The 13,968-nt window shown below is 53.1% G+C and overlaps 1 non-coding gene across 1 annotated transcript; it reads left to right on the top strand.

Annotated features, from left to right (window-relative positions):
* The first annotated feature begins 262 nt into the window (after nucleotides 1–262).
* On the top strand, nucleotides 263–334 carry Trnaa-cgc. The gene has a single exon. It is a non-coding gene; the product is annotated as a tRNA-Ala (tRNA).
* Nucleotides 335–13,968: the final 13,634 nt, after the last annotated feature.

The following is a 13,968-nucleotide window of genomic DNA, read 5'->3' as shown; positions in this document are numbered from 1 at the left end:
TTTTTCAATGATTGTTCCCCGTGTTTTATGTTCCATTTTATGTCAATGTTCTGAGGGTTTTTTTTTTCTTCTTGACACCCGTCTCACTATGATACTGCACGGGCGCTGAAGACCTTGCTGTCGTGCGCCCCCCACACCCCTCTACTACTACTACTACTACTGTCATGAATAGGTTCCTCCAACACTTACTGTACCGTTCAAACCTAAGAAATAATGACAGTAGGATCCACGAGATACTCGTCGCAGATGTACTTGCTCTGGCGGGGGTGTAACACAGTGGTAGAGTGTCTGCTTCGCATGCAGGTAGTCCTGGGTTCAAATCCCAGCTCCTCCGATTTTTGTTTCTCCGTGCAGCAGTACATGAAAACTTTTGCCTATCACCATATTTTATAAAATTCAGTGTACAAGATTCTTCCCCCAAGCAAGTGGATTTCGTACAGTTCGACCTCATGGCGGGAGGACGATGACCTGCGAGACCCTGGGCTGCGTTCCCCCCCATTGAAATGTTGCTCCAAAGCCTTCGGTATGGCGTGCGGAGTGCATCTCAAACATGTATTTGCAAGTCACCGCGACAATCGTCATTTGTTTTTTCGAGATACTGAAAAATGAAGGGGACACCTGGGATTGAACCGGGGACCTCTCGATCTGCAGTCGAATGCTCTAAGACCTTTTTTTGTCTTTTTCGTTGTTTTTTTTTTATTTTTAACTCTGGAGGCGCCGGGTAACGATCCCGGTACCTCTCACATGCTAAGCGAGCGCTCTACCATCTTTTTTTTTCCTCTGCAAAAAAAAGAAAAATCATTTTAAATCAAATCACAATTTTAAAGGAACAGGGATGTTTTTTTATTTTTTTTTTATTTTCAATAAAGATCACTCTGTGAAAAGGAACATGTAGATCATTTTATCGTATAGTATGTTTATTACATATTGAGTGGTGAGAGAAACGTGAGGTTCATTATCAGCTGTCAAATGTGCACACCGGCTGCTCCCGGCACATCCCAACTGCGTGGGGGGTCAAGGAAGACTGCCTGAAGATAATTGGCAAAGGTTTTCCGATAGTGTGACCATCTATGAACCTCATTGTGGGCTTGCTGCAAGAAATACCAAAAGTCAAGTCGCGACTTGGCAGCATCCCCATAGAGGTAAGCGATCGTCCCACCTTTGATCCAGATGATCGTCTGTGATTTAGTAGCCGGAAAGTAGTCACTCTCCGGATGTAAGAAGGAAGCAGGGGTAATATGTTGCGGGGTCACACGGAGGTAGCAAGCCACCATCTGTCTTCCTAGGAGCCAAACGTCCTCCACCGCGATACAAGTAAAACGGTGATGGTCGTCATCCACTTGGTGACATTTCGGGCATAGTGGAGTGTCCACTAGTCCAATTGCATGGAGCCGTTGGTTGGTGTTGCACTTGCCACAGGCGACAGAGAACCACAGTGCCCGAACGAAGGTAGGAAGGAATTTTTGGTGCACATGTCTCCAAATCTTCGGCCAATGCAACCTGGGGTGTTTGAGTTCAATGATAATACGACTTATCCGTCGTAGCAGCCAAACATAAAAATTCTTCGCGCATGGCGGTCTCGTGCGCGGAAGCTTGTCTCTGATACAACTAAGTTCCACGATAAATGTTGAAACATGCGCAAAATGTGGCGTAATGTTGCCCACCGCCACCGGAGGTGTGAGGGACGCTGGAACCAGGACGGTAGGGCGGGGGGGGGGGGGAGGGGGGGGGGTTGGGTTGTTTGGGGGAAAGAGACCAAACAGTGAGGTCATCGGTCTCATCGAATTAGGAAAGGATGGGGAAGGAAGTCGGCCGTGCCCTTTCAAAGGAACCATCCCAGCAGTTGCCTGGAGCGATTTAGGAAAATCACGGAAAACCTAAATCAGGGTGGCCGGACGCGGGATTGAACCGTCGTCCTCCCGAATGCGAGTCCAGTGTGCTACCTCTGCGCCACCTCGCTCCGTGGAACCAGGAGATCGAGTAGGCGGGATGTAAGGGAATCACGTCCGCTAATCCATTGCTTGTACACCGTGGCTAGAAGGAGCGCCGTCGCTCGGCAGTGAACATTCGTAAGTCCGAGTCCCCCCTTGTCCGTAGGGAGAGTGAGTGTTTCGTATCGCACCTTGAGGGGCGATCCAATCATCACAAAATAGCCTAGTGCTGATTGAAGTCGACGTCCGAGCGTGAGTGGTAGGGGCAGGATCTGCGAAATATGCACCATTCGAGAAACCACATAAATGTTCAGATACTCGACTCGCTGCAAAGGATCAAGCGCCGTAGGAGATGTTGTCGGACCGTGGTACGTGTTGTCAGTAAAATACGTCGGTAGTTAACTGCCGCAGTATGTTTTACAGATGAGGTAAAGTCTATGCCGAGATAGCGGAATCGTTGCACATAAGGAAACGGACTGATTTCTTCCGGCGTAAGGCCCCTTCCAACCGGCATTGCCGCCGATTTGTTCATTTTCACAGCACTACCCGCCGTCACACTGTGGCCCAACAACAGTTCAAGAACCGTCTTCACCTCTTCCTCAGAACGAACGAGCAGCAGGAGGTCGTCCGCATAGGCACGACATTTGAAGGTGTAGCCCCGTAGTTCCATCCCAGAAAGAGAATTGGTGAGCCTCCCAATTAATGGTTCCAACGCTATCGCGAACAGCAGCATCGAAAGAGGGCAGCCCTGGCGAATGGAGCGTCGAATTTGAATGGGCCCTGCTATACGCCCATTAATCTGTACCAAGGATTGTGCGCCCCCATAAAACCTTCTAATGAGACCAGTAAAACGGTCTGGAAAACCCATTTGTTCCAGTACAGCATACAGATAGTTGTGGCGCACCTTATCAAAAGCACTGTCAAAATCAACCGCCACCATCGCCGCTTTAAGCCGGCACTCCTCCGCCAGCGCTATCACATCACGGCATTCACCAGTAGCTGTTTGCACATTCACCGATCCACCCGGTGTCGTCTGTTCTGGAGAGAGAACGCTACGAATGAACATACGACATCGGGACGCTAGCAACCGTGCAAAGATCTTATAGTCGGCATTAAGCAGGGTGATGGGGCGATAATGTGTGACCGTAATTCCTGGCTTCGGTTTATGTACTGGCACCAGGAGGCCTTCCATAAAAGCCGGTGGAATAGGCGCATCGGAATTTAACATCTCGTTGTACATTTCCGTCCATCGCGGTTCCATTTCGTTGCGAAATTCTCGATAGAATTCAGCAGGAAGCCCATCAATGCCTGGGGACCGATTCAACTCACCTTGTGCGATCGCATCATGTACTTCCTCACAGCTAATGGCTTCCAGTAAGGTTCCCGCGGCTTCCACCGTCAGTGTACGGGAGACGGACGTGGCTATACGGTCGAGGTCATCGACAGAGGCTGCTTCTTCCCGATAGATGTGGTGGTAATGGTCGACGAATGCAGAGACAATGTCCGCTTGACGCGTCACTCTTCGGTCTTCGCGGGTAATTAATTCCCGTACCAAAACTCGTCGTCGGCGCTTTCGTTCATTCACGACGTGGTGCATGGAAGGAATCTCGTGCCTTATCGTATCGTGACATCTGGCGCGCACCATGGTTCCCTGAAGATGTTTCCGAGCTAAAGCCACTAGTTTAGCTTTTATCCTTTTGCGTTCGATCCAGATGTCCTGTCCCGGCGGACCATCATCCAGGTCGCGCAGTGCTGCAAAATAGAAGTCGGTGGTACGGCGGCGCCATTCTGCCATCTCCCTGCTATATGAGGTGAACGTACGGCGAAGCTCCGGTTTAGCACAAGTCAGCCACCAATCAAGCATCGTCGTATACCTTCCGACCCTTCGCTCGCACATCGTCCATGTCTCAAGGATCCGTTGACGGCATTCAGGATCATGTAGATGTTGAATATTTAGTTTCCACGGGGCCTTACTGTTCCACACCTCTCTACGGGGAAGAAGCACCGTACAGATGTAAGCGCTGTGATCGGAAAATGCCAGTGGCCAGCGTTCCGCGTCCTGGACATCATTTGCATGAGCCCGTGAGATATAAATGCGATCTAATCTGCTCGCCGAATGACTTGTCACATAGGTGTATCCCGGTGCAACTCCATGTCGTAATTCCCACGTGTCACTAAGTACAAGATCGTTGACAACGATTAGCAACTCCTGGCTGATGTTTGCTTGCGGCCATTGGTATTTCTGGCTGAGAACACAGTTGAAATCTCCACCAACTATTACACATTCATAACGTCCATGGAATAGCATAAAATCGCGCCCTTTCCCGCCGCCGATTGTTTCCCGACGGTGCATAAAGATTGATGATGCGTGTCCCAAACGTCGTGAAAGCCATTCCCCTGGCCGACGGAAGATAACACACGTTTTCCACTGGGAAGCCATCTCGCACGTAAATTGCCACCCCACTCCCATTGTGATCTCCATGTGACGAATAGGCTCGGTAGCCTGCGATGTATGGGAGTGCAGCTATGTGGACTTCCTGCAGCAAAGCAATATCCACATCAGATGCCCAAATCGTTTCCTTCAGCAGGTGTATTTTGGCCGGTGAACGCACGTCATTGATATTTAATGTCGCAATACGGTTCGCATGGCGTTGAATCCCACTCTGTCGAGGCGCAACAACATCTCCCTGCATCGGCGCTAGGGGCTGAGTGAGAAGACGTTCTCTCGCCCCTCTCCCTTCACCGTCAGCAATTATTAGGCCGTCTTCGTGAGTGCCGGCTGCCTCTGTATGACGTCCGGCGCCTCCTCAATGTCGTCATACCACATCTTTTCAGGCAGTGATATATTCGTGTCCATAGCCACAGCATCTGCGTCTGGAGAGCCAACTGGCTGTGATTTCTCTTCAGCAGCACCACGTCCCGGTACCATCAATGTGACAGACCGCAGTGGGTCTGATCGAACAGTTCCCAGTGCCTCATCCTGTTTCGTAGAGGCTGTTGTGTCGTCTTGGTCCAGAGGCACATCGTCGTCGGGGCAAGGGGAGTCATCCGAAGGAGATGTCGTGCGACGCCGCCGTTTCCTTCTTTTCGGGGAACGTTGTTTGCGTGATCTTCCGTCCGTGTCCTCAGATTGTAGGGAATCACGGCTGTCCGACAGAAAAGCATCCGTAGGAACGGGAAGTGGTTCGAGTCCTATCGTTGAACTTGGCGAGAGTTCGGTCGAAACTAATGTTGTCGTCACAGAGTGCGTTCCAGATGGAACAGCATCCGTAGTGGCTGGAACTGCTTCTTGTACTATCGGTGTGCTTGGTGGGAGTTCGGTCTCATCTGCTGTTGTCGCCGTAGATTGTATGCTCGATGGAGCAGCATCCTCTGTCATCCCGACGTCTGCGACAAGGTTTTGGAGGGTGCCATCTTGATCTTCCACCGGGGCTGTGTCCTTTCGGTCATCCCCCCCTGCGGGTTCGGGGGTTAGAATAGGCCCGCGGTATTCCTGCCTGTCGTAAGAGGCGACTAAAAGGAGTCTCAAACGTTTCGGCCTTATGTGATGGTCCCCTCTCGGGTTTGACCTCCATCTATCCAAATTATTCCGAAGAGCGAGCCAATTGGGGAAGGGCACCTTACATGGTGCACTGTATCCTTCGTGCAATTAGACCTATTGCCGTCTTTCTCGTCGTTGCGATGGTGTCCCGCTCGTTTTCGATCTCATGGGCGATTACCACGCTGCACTCTGCAGTGTTTCTTTTAACTGTGACGACGACCTTGGCCATTTTTGCACCTAAGATCCAGCACGGTAGCCAGTCCGTTGTGGTGGGGTCGCCATGTACCCTCTTGGTTGTAGCCCCCTGACAACACAGGGATCGCTCTACTGATGCCTGCGCCGTTCACTCCCCACGTATGCCAAGGAGTAGATGCCCATCTCCCTGGGGCATCGGGACTCCCGGCAATGGCCATCCTGCCAGGTGGCCTTTGCTGTGGCTGGGTGGCGCCCGTGGGGAGGGCCCTTGGTCGGAGTAGGTGGCATCAGGGCGGATGACCCGCAATGAAGCGTGGTACATCATCTGTCGCTGGCGGCCAGCCGCCAGCAGTCTCTAAGCGTTCTCGGGCTCAATTTAATGCTGAAAAGTACAATCCGAAAACGTTCCCCTCTCTGGCCACGCCGTGGGAGGACCGTAAATCTCAGGATGGCAGTAGCACTTATTCGCCCCGATTCTTAGTTTGTACGAGAGCTGATGGGGAGTCTTTTCTCTCAACAAAGCCTCAGTTCTTCGTCGAGCATTTAGAGGACAAGTTTGGGGAGGTGGAGGGCTTGTCAAAAATGCGCTCTGGATCGGTCCTGATCCAAACGGCATCCTCTGCCCAGTCACGACGGTTACTTGCTTGTGATAAGTTGGGGGATGTTGCTGTTACGATCACACCATAAGAGTTTAAATATGGTCCAGGGAGTTATTTACCATAAGGACCTTCTTTTGCAGTCTGATGACGAGCTGCGCGCCAACTTAGAGCGCAGAGGTGTACATTTCGTCCGGCGCGTTCATCGGGGTCCGAAGGAAAATCAGATAGCTACCGGTGCCTTCATCTTGGCCTTCGAGGGTGATACGTTACCGGAAAAGGTCAAGGTGATGGTCTACCGATGTGACGTCAGGCCCTATATTCCTCCCCCGATGCGGTGCTTCAAGTGCTGGAAGTTTGGCCATATGTCTTCCCGCTGCACTTCCAGCCTCACATGTCGAGATTGCGGACGCCCGTCTCATCCCGATACTCCATGTGCCCCGCCTCCCATCTGTGTCAACTGCGGGGAGCACCATTCACCTTGCTCGCCAGACTGCAGAATCTTCCAGAAAGAACGCAAAATCATGGAATCTAAGACCCTGGACCGACTGACTTATACTGAAGCCAAGCGGAAATACGACCGATTACATCCCGTGCGAATGACGTCATCCTACGCCGCCGCTACGACACCTGTGCCCGCCCCATCAGTTTCACGACTTCCAGCCAGCTCGATACCCAGTAAGACTCCTCCTGCCCCCTTGCCAGTGGGGGGCTCTACCCACCGGGTTGCTCCTGCGCCACCTAGCTCAGTGGAAACACCATCCCCCCCATCAGGGACGTCCGTCCCTACTTCTAAGCCGGAGAAGTGTCCAACTTCTTCGGCTTCTCACGCTCGCAAGGGGTCCCTCGGGTCCCTCCCTTCCCAGGTTTCCACCAGTGGGAAGGCTGACGACCGCCAGTGGCGTAAGTGCCCGCAATCAGCTGGTCGACGGGCTTCACGATCCTCCTCAGTCCCGGAGACTGAATCGGTGAAGCCCTCCCAGCCAGTTAAACCCAAGGAGCAGCGTGAGAAATCAAAGAAGAAGAGCTCTAAGCCCAAGGAACTCGCGGTGGCAGCCACCCCACCGCCCCCTTACAGCTCTGCGTCTGAGGACGAGGTGGAGATCCTGGCGTCCGCTGAGGACCTAGAACTCGCCGGTCCCTCAGACGCCATGGATAACACTAGCACGGGTGCTCAATCGGAGGCAGCAGGTGACCCAGCGGCGTAATCTGCCTTCCCCGTCCTGTCACGCCTTTCTCAGCCATGGACAATACCGTCCTCCAGTGGAACTGCTGCGGTTTCTTCCACCATTTAGCTGAGCTCCGCCAACTTCTCAGCCTTCGCCCTTTCTTCTGCATTGCTCTCCAGGAAACTTGGTTTCCGGCGATGCGAACCCCCGCCCTCCGTGGCTATCGGGGTTATTACAAGAACCGAGCGGCTTATGAAAGGGTGTCTGGTGGCGTCTGCATTTATGTCCTTCACACTCTGCACAGCGAATCTGTCCCTCTCCAGACGCCTTTAGAGGCTGTCGCTGTACGCGTGTGGACGCCACAGGCTGTTACCGTCTGCAGTCTTTACATTCCACCGGATGGTGATGTCTCGCAGCATGTCCTGGCTGCACTGGTCGCCCAATTGCCGCCACCTTTCTTGCTATTGGGCGACTTCAACGCTCATAACCCTCTGTGGGGTGGGTCAGTGGCAACAGGTCGAGGCGCCATCATTGAGCATTTATTGTCGCAGCTCGATCTCTTGCTGTTAAATGATGGTGCCTTCACACACTTCAGTGTGGCGCATGGCACCTACTCCGCCATTGACCTTTCAATCTGTAGCCATAGCCTCTTACCGTCTGTCCAATGGAGTGTGCATGACGACCTGTGTGGTAGTGACCATTTTCCGATCTTTTTGTCACTACCACAGCACCACTCAATGAAATGGAAAACACCTTAAAAGAACAGTATGGAATGAAAATAAATAAGAAAAAGACTAAAGTGATGGTGAGTGGCGCCCTGAACTACAATGAACCCATACGAATAACAATAAAGGGAGAGAAACTAGGGCAGGTTACAGAATTTAACTACTTAGGTAGCAAAATAACAGCAGATGGAAGGAGCAAAAGTGACATTAAAAACAGAATACAACTTGCCAAAATAGCATTCAATGGAAAAAGAAACTTACTGACGAGTAGAAACGTTAGTTTAGACGTAAGAAAGAGAGTCATGAAAACCTATGTGTGGAGTACAGCCCTTTACGGATGTGAAACTTGGACTAGTGGAAAAGAAGAAAAGAGAAGATTAGAGGCATTCGAAATGTGGTGCTACCGGAGAATGGAAAAAATCAGCTGGCGAGACAAGGCTACAAACGAAGATGTCCTCAGAAGAGTGAAAGAAAACAGATCTCTTTGGCGAAATATACAGAAAAGAAGAATAACCTTCATAGGTCACATTTTACGGCATAACAATTTCATTAAGAGAATATTAGAAGGAATCATTGAAGGAAGAACTCGCCGAGGACGACCTAGATTAAGCTACATTCAACAAGTAATAAATGACATCGGGTGCCAGACCTATGCAGATATGAAGAAGAAAGTTGACAAAAGAACGGAATGGCGTGCTGCTGCCAACCAACCTGTGGGTTGATAACCGAAGAAGAAGAAGAAGACAGCACCACTCTTCTGGGCGCCCTAGCAGATGGGCTATGAATAAGGCTGACTGGGACTTGTTCTCCTCCACTGCCGCTTTTGAGCCTCTCTCTACCGATGACATTGATGCGGTGGTTCAATCGGTCACCACCGGCATCGTTACTGCCGCCGAATCTGCCCTCCCTCGACCACCTTATCGCCTTCAAACGGCTGCGTGCGCGGGCCCGCCTCCTTATCCGCCAAGGCAAGAAGGAGTGCTGGGAGCGGTATGTGTCCACCATTGGCCTCCATGTCACTCCCTCGCAGGTCTGGGCCAAGATTCGACGCGTCTACGGCTATCGGCCACCTGCCAGCGTCCCTGCGCTCTCACTGAATGGAGCAGTTTGTACTGACTCCGACGTCATTGCCAATCGCTTAGCAGAGCATTTTGGTATGAGTTCCGCTTCTGCGAATTACCCCCAGGCCTTCCGCTCCATTAAAGAGCGGATGGAACGTCGGAGCCTTTCGTTTCGCACCAACCACCCAGAATCTTACAATGCTCCATTTAGTGAGTGGGAATTTCGCAGTGCCCTCGCTGCTTGCCCTGATACCGCTCCTGGGCCAGATGGCATCCACTGTCAGATGCTGAAACACCTTTCAGTGGACTGCCAGCGGCGCCTTCTCGATCTTTACAACCGTCTTTGGGTCGAGGGGGAGTTTTTCCCCTGCGGGTTCGGGGGTTAGAATAGGCCCGCGGTATTCCTGCCTGTCGTAAGAGGCGACTAAAAGGAGTCTCAAACGTTTCGGCCTTATGTGATGGTCCCCTCTCGGGTTTGACCTCCATCTATCCAAATTATTCCGAAGAGCGAGCCAATTGGGGAAGGGCACCTTACATGGTGCACTGTATCCTTCGTGCAATTAGACCTATTGCCGTCTTTCTCGTCGTTGCGATGGTGTCCCGCTCGTTTTCGATCTCATGGGCGATTACCACGCTGCACTCTGCAGTGTTTCTTTTAACTGTGACGACGACCTTGGCCATTTTTGCACCTAAGATCCAGCACGGTAGCCAGTCCGTTGTGGTGGGGTCGCCATGTACCCTCTTGGTTGTAGCCCCCTGACAACACAGGGATCGCTCTACTGATGCCTGCGCCGTTCACTCCCCACGTATGCCAAGGAGTAGATGCCCATCTCCCTGGGGCATCAGGACTCCCGGCAATGGCCATCCTGCCAGGTGGCCTTTGCTGTGGCTGGGTGGCGCCCGTGGGGAGGGCCCTTGGTCGGAGTAGGTGGCATCAGGGCGGATGACCCGCAATGAAGCGTGGTACATCATCTGTCGCTGGCGGCCAGCCGTCAGCAGTCTCTAAGCGTTCGAGAGCCCATTTTAAAGGTAATGTTTATGACCCCAAATCGTTCCCCTCCCTCGCCACGCCATGGGAGGAACGGCAGGCATTGCGTGACAGTGAGACGTATTCGCCCAGATATCTTGTCTGTACCAGAGCTGATGGGGAATCCTTTATTTCCGTGAAGCCTCAGTTCTTTGTAGAGCATTTAGAGGACAAGTTTGGGGAGGTGGAGGGCTTGTCAAAGATGCGGTCCGGATCGGTGTTGATAAAAACGGCATCCTCCGCCCAGTCGCGGGCCTTGCTCGCTTGTACTAAGCTGGGGGATGTCTCCGTCACTATCACGCCCCATAAAAGTCTGAACATGGTCCAGGGCATTATCTTTCACACCCCCTGCGGGTTCGGGGGTTAGAATAGGCCCGCGGTATTCCTGCCTGTCGTAAGAGGCGACTAAAAGGAGTCTCCAACGTTTCGGCCTTATGTGATGGTCCCCTCTCGGGTTTGACCTCCATCTATCTAAATTATTCCGAAGAGCGAGCCAATTGGGGAAGGGCACCTTACATGGTGCACTGTATCATTCGTGCAATTAGACCTATAGCCGTCTTTCTCGTCGTTGCCATGGTGTCCCGCTCGTTTTCAATCTCTTGGGCGATTACCACGCTGCACTCTGCAGTGTTTCTTTTAACTGTGCCGACGACCTTGGCCATTTTTGCACCTAAGATCCAGCACGGTAGCCAGTCCGTTGTGGTGGGGTCGCCATGTACCCTCTTGGTTGTAGCCCCCTGACAACACAGGGATCGCTCTACTGATGCCTGCGCCGTTCACTCCCCACGTATGCCAAGGAGTAGATGCCCATCTCCCTGGGGCATCGGGACTCCCGGCAATGGCCATCCTGCCAGGTGGCCTTTGCTGCGGCTGGGTGGCGCCCGTGGGGAGGGCCCTTGGTCGGAGTAGGTGGCATCAGGGCGGATGACCCGCAATGAAGCGTGGTACATCATCTGTCGCTGGCGGCCAGCCGTCAGCAGTCTCTAAGCGTTCGAGAGCCCATTTTAAAGGTAACGTTTATGACCCCAAATCGTTCCCCTCCCTCGCCACACCATGGGAGGAACGACAGGCATTGCGTGACACTGAGACGTATTCGCCCAGATATCTTGTCTGTACCAGAGCTGATGGGGAATCTTTTCTATCCGTGAAGCCTCAGTTCTTTGTCGAACATTTAGAGGACAAGTTCGGTGAGGTGGAGGGCTTGTCTAAGATGCGGTCTGGATCGGTGTTGATAAAAACGGCATCCTCTGCCCAGTCACGGAGGTTGCTCAATTGTGACAAGTTGGGGGATGTTTCCGTTAGCATCACGCCGCATAAGAGTCTGAACATGGTCCAGGGTATTATATTCCACCGGGATCTTCTTCTGCAGTCCGACGATGAATTACGCGCCAACCTCGAACGACGAGGTGTTCACTTCGTCCGGCGCGTCCATCGGGGTCCGAGGGATAATCAGGTCGCCACCGGTGCCTTCATCTTGGCCTTTGAGGGTGATGTCTTACCCGAAAAGGTTAAGGTGATGGTTTACCGTTGTGATGTGAAACCATATATCCCTCCTCCGATGCGGTGTTTTAAATGCTGGAAGTTCGGGCACATGTCATCGCGCTGTACTTCCAGCATGACGTGTCGGGATTGCGGGCGTCCTTCGCATCCCGATACTCCATGTGCCCCGCCTCCTATCTGTGTTAACTGCGGAGAACACCATTCCCCCTGCTCACCGGACTGTAGGATATTGCAGAAAGAACGGAAGATAATGGAATATAAGACCTTGGACCGGCTGACCTACCCCGAGGCTAGACGGAAATATGAGAGGCTCCATCCTGTGGCAATGCCGTCAACTTACGCCGCTGCTGCAACGCCGGTTCTCCCGTCACCACGAATCGGCTCTAAGATCGGTCAGCATCCACCGGCCCCCTTGCTTGTGGGGGGCACTTCACACCCTGTTGCTCCTGCTCCATCTTCTCCAGGAGCAACACCCTCCCAACCATCGGGGACATCAGTTCCCCCTTCCCAGCCGGAGAAGCGTAAGACTTCTTCGGCTGCTCTCGCCAGGAAGGGATCCCTTGGGGCTCTCCCTTCACCAGTTCCGACCAGTGGAAAAGCGGACGCCCGCAAGTGGTTGAAACAACCGCCAGTCCCTGGTCATCGGGCCTCGCGGTCGTCGTCTGTCCCTGAGACTGACCCGGTGAAGCCCATGCCGCCTGAACCGCCGAAGGCGCCGCGTGACAAGCAGACAAAGAAGAAAGTCCCCAAGACCAACGGTATTGCGGTGGCACCGATCCCACCGCTTCCTACAAGCTCTGCCTCTGAGGACGAGGTGGAGATTCTGGCGTCCGCTGAGGACCTCGCTCTTGCCGGTCCCTCGGACGCAATGGATGGCATTTGTACAGATGCTCCATCGGAGGCAGTAGGTGACCCAGTGGCGTAATCTGCCTTCCCCGTCCCGTCACGCCTTTCTCAGCCATGGACAATACCATCCTCCAGTGGAACTGCAGCGGTTTCTTCCACCATCTAGCTGAGCTCCGCCACCTTATCAGCCTTCACCATTTCTTCTGCATTGCTCTCCAGGAAACTTGGTTTCCAGCAATGCGAACCCCCGCCCTCCGTGGCTATCGGGGTTATTTTAAGAACCGAGCAGCTTATGAAAGGGTGTCTGGTGGCGTCTGCATATATGTCCTTCACACTCTGCACAGCGAGTCTGTCCCTCTCCAGACGCCTTTAGAGGCTGTCGCTGTACGCGTGTGGACGCCACAGGCTGTTACCGTCTGCAGTATTTACATTCCACCGGATGGTGATGTCTCGCAGCATGTCCTGGCTGCACTGGTCGCCCAATTGCCGCCACCTTTCTTGCTATTGGGCGACTTCAACGCCCATAACCCTCTGTGGGGTGCGTCAGTGGCAACAGGTCGAGGCGCCATCATTGAGCATTTCTTGTCGCAGCTCGATCTCTCGCTGTTAAATGATGGTGCCTTCACACACTTCAGTGTGGCGCATGGCACCTACTCCGCCATTGACCTTTCAATCTGTAGCCATAGCCTCTTACCGTCTGTCCAATGGAGTGTGCATGACGACCTGTGTGGTAGTGACCATTTTCCGATCTTTTTGTCACTACCACAGCGCCACTGTTCTGGGCGCCCTAGCAGATGGGCTATGAATAAGGCTGACTGGGACTTGTTCTCCTCCACTGCCGCTTTTGAGCCTCTCTCTACCGATGACATTGATGCGGTGGTTCAATCGGTCACCACCGGCATCGTTACTGCCGCCGAATCTGCCATTCCCCATTCCTGTGGGTCCCCTCGGCGGAAGGCTGTGCCTTGGTGGTCGCCTGAGATCGCTGAAGCGATTAAAGATCGCCGGCGGGCGCTCCAGCGTCACAAGCGACACCCCTCCCTCGACCACCTTATCGCCTTCAAACGGCTGCGTGCGCGGGCCCGCCTCCTTATCCGCCAAGGCAAGAAGGAGTGCTGGGAGCGGTATGTGTCCACCATTGGCCTCCATGTCACTCCCTCGCAGGTCTGGGCCAAGATTCGACGCGTCTACGGCTATCGGCCACCTGCCAGCGTCCCTGCGCTCTCACTGAATGGAGCAGTTTGTACTGACTCCGACGTCATTGCCAATCGCTTAGCAGAGCATTTTGCTATGAGTTCCGCTTCTGCGAATTACCCCCAGGCCTTCCGCTCCATTAAAGAGCGGATGGAACGTCGGAGCCTTTCGTTTCGCACCAAC

The sequence above is a fragment of the Schistocerca americana genome, chromosome 3 (genome assembly GCF_021461395.2).
Source record: "Schistocerca americana isolate TAMUIC-IGC-003095 chromosome 3, iqSchAmer2.1, whole genome shotgun sequence".
NCBI classification, from domain to species: domain Eukaryota; kingdom Metazoa; phylum Arthropoda; class Insecta; order Orthoptera; family Acrididae; genus Schistocerca; species Schistocerca americana.
This window is presented reverse-complemented; position numbering and strand designations above follow the sequence as displayed.